Source organism: Amblyomma americanum, chromosome 3 (assembly GCF_052857255.1).
Source record: "Amblyomma americanum isolate KBUSLIRL-KWMA chromosome 3, ASM5285725v1, whole genome shotgun sequence".
NCBI classification, from domain to species: domain Eukaryota; kingdom Metazoa; phylum Arthropoda; class Arachnida; order Ixodida; family Ixodidae; genus Amblyomma; species Amblyomma americanum.
This window is the reverse complement of record NC_135499.1, coordinates 107,253,973-107,263,904: the sequence shown is the minus strand read 5'-3', so window position 1 is coordinate 107,263,904 and position 9,932 is coordinate 107,253,973.

The window sequence follows — 9,932 nt, the reverse complement described above, 5'->3', positions numbered from 1 at the left end:
TTTTCCTTGAAACAAGCTTTGTTTAATGTGTTTGCCACTAACTTATCGTGCATACATTGATGTGACATGTAACAAAACAAACTTTTTTCAGAGCCTTTGCATTCAGTGCTGTTCCTCACTAACGTTCCGATGTGGCGCGCACCGAAAAATTTGAAGGCTTCTGGTGTTCGAAGATATCTCTATTTATGTCAGCAAGTTTTCAGCCCGAGAAACCGCCGGTAGGTGGGCCATGTGCAGTGCACAATCTTCTTGATAGTGATGCTCCCAGCAGTGCGTTTCGGTAGTTGTGCAGCTTTCCGTCCTCAGCCTTAGAAGGTGATGGCTGGGAGATAACCCATCCATGTGTTTCGCTTTTCTCTGGAACCTCATTGCCCTCGCAACGAATTACTGTATTAGTGCTGTCTATGCATGCGCGTTGGTCGTGGTGAAAAAGAGTGGCGGGAGCCGCATATAGTGACTAAAATTGTTGTGCCTTTCGAACTCATTACCACCAGCGAATAGCCATCTAAGTGTTCCTGAACAGTACTCGGCCGGGGCTGATTTGTCGAGACGTGCACAGTGACATGAGCTGAAGCGGTGAAACAAGGTGAAACAATGCGCAAGTTGGAGGTGTCAGTGACTGCGCATGAATAGAATTTCAATGCGCTTTCTGTGCTGATATTTTTTATTGTGTCGCTGAATTTTAAATCTTCAGAAATAAATGAACATACAGGCTTCAACCTGCATTTGTCCGGTCTTTTTTACTTGCTACATTCTGCCCGATTTTAATATTCCAACTGTTTTATTTTTTCTGCAGGAAACCGTAAGTTTAGTACAATACAGTGAAATTTCCGGCTTCGTCCCATCCAGTTGAATTTAGACTACGCTTGAATTTATAGAACCCTTCAGGTACAATGCAAGAGAAAAAAGACTGGCTGTCTGGAAATGTTTTTTTACCGCGGAAACGCATAAGACTTTGCGCCCTTTGCATGCGATTGTGTTCGAAAACATGACTTGGAAAAAAGAAGTCGCGAAGTTTCTCCAAGGCAACCTCAAGCGGCTTTTGTCAATGACCCCTTTCTTGCAAAAGCTCCAAAGAAGAATTCAGGTTCAGTGCGCTCTGTCCTATTTGCATCTTTTTCCTGATTGTGTTTGCGCTGCTGATACATATGGATCGCAACCAACTAGCCCGGCAGATCGTCTTAATTAGGGTTTGGTTTGGACAACACGATGTTATGGTTCGCCTTCGTATTGGCGGGAAAACCGGCGCGGCTGCAACGGACTCTCCCACGGGCTGCCGATGAGTCAGTAAAGGCGTCGACCCGGCATAGCCACGGCAGCGGCGACAGTAATTAATCCTCCCCCGAAACCAGCCAACGCAGCCCTGCCAGTGCACCCCTCATCGGCATGACGAAGATAGCTGCCAAGGCCAGCAGTAACTGGCCTTCCCGAGAGGACCCAGAGGTCAGCTGAGTCCAGTCATTGATTGACAGCGGCATTAGTTTTTAAAGGGCAAGCTGCCAGCGAGTGATTTCCCTACCCCACGTTGCCTTGCGCGTAGCCCGGGCCTTGTACTGATGAGGAACACGGGCTGCGTTCCAATACTCCCAAGTAGACGGCTACTTAGACGTCTAACCGGACAGCCGCCATCTTGGGACGCGTTCCATTTCTCACGAAGCCGTCTAAGATGACTGATTCGCCGAAGTCTACATCGATGCAGGCTAACTTGCTGTCTAAATATGGCGGCGCTAATGTACGCGGATGAGCGAGTCGTGCTCTTGCGGGCGTCGGACTGTACCCGGAGTATAGGAAAGGAAAAATGTGAGTCATTCCATTATGTTATTTGGCACGCAAACTAGTGGCTAATTAGTCTTCGTGGACGTGCGATTCCTAGCAGTGAATCACGCAGGAGAAAGTCGTGCAGTTGAGAGCTTTGCTACAGCAGCGAACGCTGTAGGTCTGTTTACGTGGTCTGTTTACGTGATCCGGCATCGTCAGAATTAGCACCTTGATTTTAGAGATTAATACTCGTCGCTGTCGTTGGGTTCCTCGACGGGCGTTAAGACAGCTGGCGTGACTGTTAACAAATGTGTTCTTCCGTTGTGTTAGTTGCATCAACTCTTTCGCGTACATTCTTTTTTATCTCTATAGTCTCAGAACAACACACACTGGCATGTTGCGAATCGATTTTAGTTTTTGCAGGATTAAAGCTCGCTGCGGTCTTTATGTTTCTCGCCGTCTCCGAGTACCACGTACGGCAGATAGCAGGTTTAATGGCACACATGTTTTCCTGTTGCAGTGTATATTAGCCGTATCGCATTTCGCGCATATTGATTACAGACTTTCGTATTCTTTCTTATGTTTACAGGACCGTCTGGGCGAGCACATTCGAGGAGCATGTACAGTTTAGCATCAATAATAAAAGAATTATCGCATATCTCTCTAACGCCATCTTCGGAGAGCGGCCCCGTCTGCTACAAGTAGACTGACCGATAGGCGCATCCACCAGTCCGGTTTACGCACAAAATCATTGCAGAAAAAAAATGTGCAAACTTGTTGAAAACACATTTTTAATGATCGTTATTGCTCAGTTTGAGAAAAAATTATAGTACAACTGGTTATAAGCTTTAGCTACATTATTATGCCGCGAGGCGGCGTGAGCAGTAGACAACTTCCAATACATGGACATGTAGACGGCTTCCTAGACGTCACACTAGACGTCTTGTTAGATGTATGGAGTATTGGAACGCAGCCACGGTCGTTCACCTGCAAACCGTGGGAACGCCACTCGCGGACCTTCCGGTGTCTGCGCGACGCAGACGGCAACCTTCTCTGCAGCTCAACACGTGACGGGGGCGTGTTCCCTAATGAGAGAGTGCGTGACGAGTGCCAGAGTGAACTTTACACGCCTTCTCGGAGCGGTGTGCGGCCGAGAAGCTCCCTCTCAACAAGGCTCGTTTACTGAGACATGCTTTCAGTTGCCCTGTAGTACATGATTATATTTAATGTGAATACTTCCTTGCCTTCCTCGTAACCCCGTCTCCGATCTTCCTCGTCCCTTATCTGGCCCGACCATGCTACCTGAGTCGCAACGACGAGTAACGAGCCCTCTACACGACGTGCTTGTACCTTGAAACTATCCAATTATTTTTTGTTTACCAAGCCCGCATTTTGTAGCGATCCCATTTTTCTGGTGCCTTGCTAACGGGAGCCCAGTCTTTGATGCCGGCGCTGGGAAAGACTTGGTCATGTGAACTGTCAGCTCTGACGACAATGTCGACATCTACCGAAAGCAGAGGTAAGAAATAATGGGTTGGGAAAATGATCGTTACGAAATACGGCTGTAGCATGGCGCTTTTGACATGTGTACTGACAGGAGATTCAAAAAGCACCTTTTCTGAACATGCCACGTCAGGAAAAACGTAGCACGGCTTTCCTCACCAGTAATTCGTAGGAAGAGCTGGAAGTAGTCGGGTAGTGCGCCGTGAGGCACTCTAAGAAGCCCCCTTTTTTCATAAAAACTCTCCCAGCAATAGTTCTGTCCCCCTTTTATCTCCCTCTTCAACAAGAGGCACATGTTGTATACAAAACTCTTAAAATCAGAACTCAAAGTGTCAAGCAAATGTAACACAGAACGAAATGAATACAAATTAAATTTGGTCCCTTGAAATCACTCGGGCCGGAAAACACCCATCTGATGGCGCAAATAAAGTCATCAATTTTGCCCCGATCTGCGAGCGAACTTGATTACTGTTCGCGAAGTGACAAAATGTAAGTCACCAGGATGTCGAAGGTAGCCTTGCTCAGAACGCACGACCTTGTGCGTATGCGTTCGCGTGGCTCGCTTCTAACGAGCGTTAAACGACACATATCTTTCTTTTTCTTTGTTCGTGGTGGCAAATGAGACTTTCCACGAGTGTTTAGTTCGTTGCGCCCCCATTTTTCGTTTCGCTCGCCTCTATCCTGCCTTTTGATTTTACGTGTACTGTATAATAGCATTACCTCAATTCGCGGTTTTCCATCGCGATACCTACGCTTTATCTTGTTGCAGCTGTCACGGTCCCCTACAACCTCGCGCTTTATGCGTCATGCACGTGTTTTCTCTGCGCGCACTTGCCGCTTCCGGTTTGACCACCGTCTCTTCCGTGATCCCAGTGGGAAGTGAGAATCTGCATGACAGTAGGTGTCTTCGCGCATCATGCACTCTGTGCGCTCGCGGCAAGATGCACCCTTGTCCTTCTCCTTAAGTTCCCGCCTCCCGGGCAGCCCTCTCTTGTATATCGGTTTCCTGCCTTGGTACTCTTTCCCCCGCGAGTGCTTGTATGCTTTATTTTTGCGCTCAATCTTACTGCCCACGTCCGTCTGCCTCAGCACACTTATGTGCTTCGCTTCACGCGTATGCGATGCCTCACACATTTATTTAGCTCCGATTCTGACGCTATAGTTTCAGGACTGACAACGTGACTGACGTTGCTGCTGCCGTGTGGTCGGTAACGCTGATGCTTCCAATGGTTGCAGTTCTTTTTTTGTGCACTTGCCCTTCCTTATGCCTGCCCTTCATCTTTCAGATGCAACACTGTTGTGCTAGATGCTTCTTCTTCGGGAGCACATGCTGCTTCCGTAGCCCAGGTCGCCTAGGTTCCTGTTCTCTGACATTATTAGTGTCAGCCGATTCACCTATATATGCTACCTGGCTCAGGCTTCTCTCTGATGCCTTTACTGACATCCTCAAAACTGCGCTCTTCCTCCTCAGAGTCTCCGAGTGCACATTCGTCCTCATCAATCTGGGATGAAATTACGTCATGTCGTCTGGAAGGTCCCCTGCTCCATTTTCGTCCAGCACCTTAGCTTCTTCAAGCGCTGACGAACCAGTGTTTTCTATTGGCGTCAGCGCTGTATAAACATGCAGCTCTCCTCACGTCTCCGACGCGTTTCAGCCGACGGCAAGAGGCGGTCGGTATTGCACTCAGTGGCGGTGTTGCCGCCATTGCAGCTGCTTTCAGGAGAGTGACTAAGCCCGCAGCGGTGCGAAAGCACGAGACTCGTTTTTAATCGATCGCCACAAACTCTAGCGTACAACTCAGCGTCCGCAAGCTCTGTATACGCGTCCGCTTCCGCTGACTGAGAGTTTCAGGTTATTTTTATTTCTGTTGAATCCGATGCACAACAGGGTGCGTCATTCTCTTTGACTTCGCTTGCGTCGGCACTGGCCTTTTCATTAATGCCCAACTGGACTCATGAATCGCATCTCAAGATCTCAAGAATCGCATGCTTTCGTTTTGCGGGCCCAAATCGATGCCCAACTCTTCACAAATTCCGATGAGTTCCTTCACTTTAAGGTTCTCCATCGTTCACACTAGCCTCTTGCTGTTTGCCTTCCTCCCTCCGACACTTTTTTTAAGAATTCCCTTGCCGTTCCCTACTGTAGAGCTACTAATATGACACGCGCAAGCATTTCTTTTCAACAACGCCCTGTTTACTCCCTCAGCACCAGCTTTAGTTTCAAAGCACTCCTCCTAGGCTCGAAACCACAAAGCTCTCTCCAGTGTTCCACACCGCCTTACTCTAGGCTACAATAACATGTGCTAAAGCAGTTTGGCGCATTGAGGTGAAAACATCAGGCACTAACCGCGCCGAGGTAGCTGACGCCGGTCAATCCCTCAGCTGTCATCCACTGTTACGACTGGGGCCTCCCAGCCTGTCTCTGCTGCTGGGTCTGGGGCACCTCAGCCTGCTGCCACTGTTGCGCATAGATGAGCGACGAAACGGAAATGTGACGGTTAGTCAACGAAACAGTTATGTACAGTATAAACAAGGGCGTTACATTATCGGCACTGGAGCCGAGAGCGCGACGGGCTCACACACAGGGACACGGCGATGCGCCGGGAGAGCACCTCTCTCTTTTGATGTCTCCGTCTGCTCGTCTGCGCGGCTCGCTTTTTATAGCCTCCGGTGACCGCTGGAGCAGCAAGCTGTTCAAACCCTCCAATCAGGTCACGGCACTGGTGGCTGTCTGAATCTGACGAATGGACGAGAGGAGCTCGGCCGTTCAAAGTTTGCAGGCTGGAAAGGGCTGTCGGCGAAGCGTCGGTTGCACCCGTATGCTGTGCGATGTTAGTGCACGTTAAAGATCCCCAGGTGGTCGAAATTATTCCGGAGCCCTCCACTACGGCACCTATTTCTTCCTTTCTTCTTTCACTCCCTCCCTTATCCCTTCCCTTACGGCGCGGTTCAGGTGTCCAACGATATATGAGACAGATACTGCGCCATTTCCTTCCCCCAAAAAACAATTATTATTATTATTATTATTATTATTATTATTATTATTATTATTATTATTATTATTATTATTATTATTATTATTATTATTATTATTATTATTATTATTATTATTATTATTATTATTATTATTATTATAGTGCGTGGGTTGAGGCTGGAGCTTCTGCCTTATTACCATATCACTTAGATCCATGTTTCTGCATGCATGATGTTGCAACGAATTCTATACGAAGACAATCGTGCGATATAATAGCTTAAAAAGCGAGTACCCCGAATGCCTCTCGTGTCAATGCGTAAAATTTCACAAACTGTACCCTGTGTAATGGAGTTCTTTAAAGTATAGCTCAGAGTATTATCAGAATTAACATTACTTAAGGCATTCCATGTCACACGTGCACGCAAGTAAGATACAATCTCACTCACTATATAAACAAGTATCGTTTACAGTAAAGTATGTTGAACATAGATTTTAGCTGTAACCTATTATGTTAACAAATATTCTATAGTTAGAAGCGAGATTAAAATTGTATACTCAGTCCATAAAGAAAAACACAGTTTGATGCGAAGATGTAGGCATTTCCGAGGTGTGTTGAAGTTGGATGTACAAAATATTGACACAAAACATAACAAAAACCAAACAAAATATTTTCATTAGAAATTTGCCATGACGAACGCTGACGAGAGCTGCTTTTAAGCCCACTGGTGACGAGGATGAAACTTGTGCGTCTACCATTAATACCCTGTTAAGTTAGAAGCCCACGGCGCCGATGGGTTGTTTCCCTCCCTGGGAGCGGTCATCTCCGTGGGAAGTAGAGGGAATTTACTGAGAGGCGCGACGCCCGCGCTTAGGGTGCCGCTATGCCGGCTACCCGCGCTAATCCTTTCGGCTCTGGCGCCGACTCATCCCCTGCTGACCGGCCGTGCACGATGGGTAGAACGGTGACAGTACATCGCACGTTCCGGAAGCTGCACAAAGCCGTGGGAAAGCGGGAGAAGGACACCGAACTGTCTTGACAGAGTTGCAGGGGGCCGACGACCTTTTCCCGCTGAAGAAATTCCTTTGCTGTCAGCGGAGACGGCAAAGCCGATGCGTGGCGCCTCGATGGAATGCGCATGCAGCGAGCTGCGTACGCGGAGTCACGTGCCCTGCATGTTCTAGGAGGCGCGGAGTGCACTGGGTCGGGCTCTGGTGAGCCCTGGGCTCCGCCCACTTGCATGTACGGTGCCATTGCACTGCTATTGGCTCAAATTGGGTGAGAGCTGGATTAGTAAAGCTCCGCCCAATTATCGAAGTGGTTAATTCCGCTGCAAACAAAGACTTGGGAGGAGCGCGCCGAGTCTCAGTCTCGGCTGCTTTTAAACAGGCTTTTCTTTAAACTGCCTTATCCTCACTGCCTTGTATTTCAATCCCGTCATTAATAAATCAGTTTTGTCTTAAGAAGTTGGAATTGCTGCCTCAACCGGCAACTTGTCGCCAGAGGAGCGGACGAAGACCTGAAGGCTCTTCGTTCCGCTAATCGCCGTATATTCGATCACCGGCCAGCGTGCCTTCATCACTCACCGCTCGCGACGAGCAACCGACCAGCCCAATCTGGCCATCCCATCAGAGAAGGACTGATTGGAATATTTTAACTGGCGCCGTGACCAGGATTGATGGGAACTTCTTAACTTACCCCTAGTGAATCAAGGACAACGTTGCCTTGAAGCGAAAGGATTCTGCTCCTCCCGTCAAATGCAAGACAGCCTCTGGGAGGAAGATCAAGGCGACATTTATTTCGGGATGACGATGGCTTCCAGCTGCTTTCCTACCAGGCCAAACAACAATGACAGTGAGTGTTCAACTGCGTGGAGACATCGAATAAAAGAGCCGTAGGAAGCTCAGAAAAACTTTCTGCTGTTTCATGAATATGCCCCAGTCCGTACTACTTGCCCCCTTGCACAAGATGCTGCCTCCGATTGCGGGTTCGAAGTTGCCCTTAACCATCCTTGTCGGCTGTTCCTTCTGGCTTCTTTCAGCTTTGACATTCGAAGACTGACTTTCGACAACTTCCAATTTTTGGGTAATGTGTTCTCTATCTTTCTCACCCCATCTTTCGCGCTATTTTCAAGATAAAAGAGGCAACTGAGTCATATAGAAGCGCATCAGGAGTTCCCTAATTCATGAAACAGAACTGCAAGACCAGTGCCTGATTCGCGTTGACATTCGGAGGGCCTGGTTATTGTTCTTTTTACTTCTTGCCCTTGGACCTGTAACATGTACATCTGTACATATGTACGTCTGATTGGATCTATATCATGTTCTCCAATATGAAATAAATAAAAAATAAACATGCTTCGTTGATACTAAGTTTCGCTTCAATGTTAGCCCTAGAACCCGTTGAATGTACTTTACAGACGTCAATGTTTTTCCGCAGTAATGTGCGCTTAATGCGTCCAAAAACTCTTCTCCGCTATCGATCTGCATCCGCGGAATTTCAGTCAAGGGAGTAATTACTCATTAGGATCCACCTTAGCTTAACCATACAGCTACAAAGGAAAGCTGAGCATGTTCCTCGGGAACTTCGAAGTTGACTAAAAATTCGTCTTGGCACTGGGCTCCAACTCGGGACCGCCGACTGTCGTGGATAGAAAAAACACAGGACGCCCTTTGTACCCTAAATAATTCAGAATGTCCTGGGCAGTCGCTCCACCAACTAAGCTGACCATGCAGTAAGATTAGCATATGACAGGGCGAAGCCGTATTGATTATTACTGCCTCATTGTCGCCAATAACAACAACTCGAAGCGGGTAACTTATCCAATGCGTTCAAATTCTTATTAAGGGAAAAAATTATGCCACCATGCATCGTGTGCAAGGCGTTGGCGTTAGCTGTTTGGTAGCGCAATCTATCGTCCATGCGATGTATTACCACGCGATTAGGGTACTTTTCGATACCTCACGGCGAGCGGGCGCCTACCGCCTTGTTAGTTGCCGAGTGCTGACATCACGGTCGCCATGTTAAGCCTAACCATAACTAAATATTAACCTAATTAAAGCGATATTGGTGTCTAACATATTTTACCAATCGATACCATTACGAATATGCAATTAGTTAGATCATGACGTCATCGAATAATTATTTATAAACAATTAAATTTAAGTTTAACCATAACAAGATATTAACTTCATTAGTTAATATTGGTGTCTAAAGTGTTTTATACTCATCTAGAGGATTTCAAATATCTAATTCGTTTTATGATGACCTCATTAATTACTGAGTTATAAGCGATTAAAGAGCCACGTGACTAGTTAATTATGACGTCACAAAATCAGTGACCTCACCCATCAATCAACGATTCGTATACTAATGACGTCACCAATCAATCACCAATCGGGTTGCTATATCGATTTACTATGGGGGCTGCCATCTTGAATTCCTCGGACTTAAAAAATTTCGCACCGATGGGAGGTGGTAGCAGACCACAAGAAATCGAGAAACGTGATGAATAAGAGCTAACGCTCTTAAAAATTACTCATTAACTTCCATCCGAGCGCAGCCATCGGAGCGCAGCTTAAGATTCTTCGATCTTGCTACCACCTTCAAGGAGCACTAGGCACGCTAAAAACAGTAACGTCATTCTACCTGTATCACGCGATATATACGGACGTCGAATTCAGCATCATTTATCAGCGG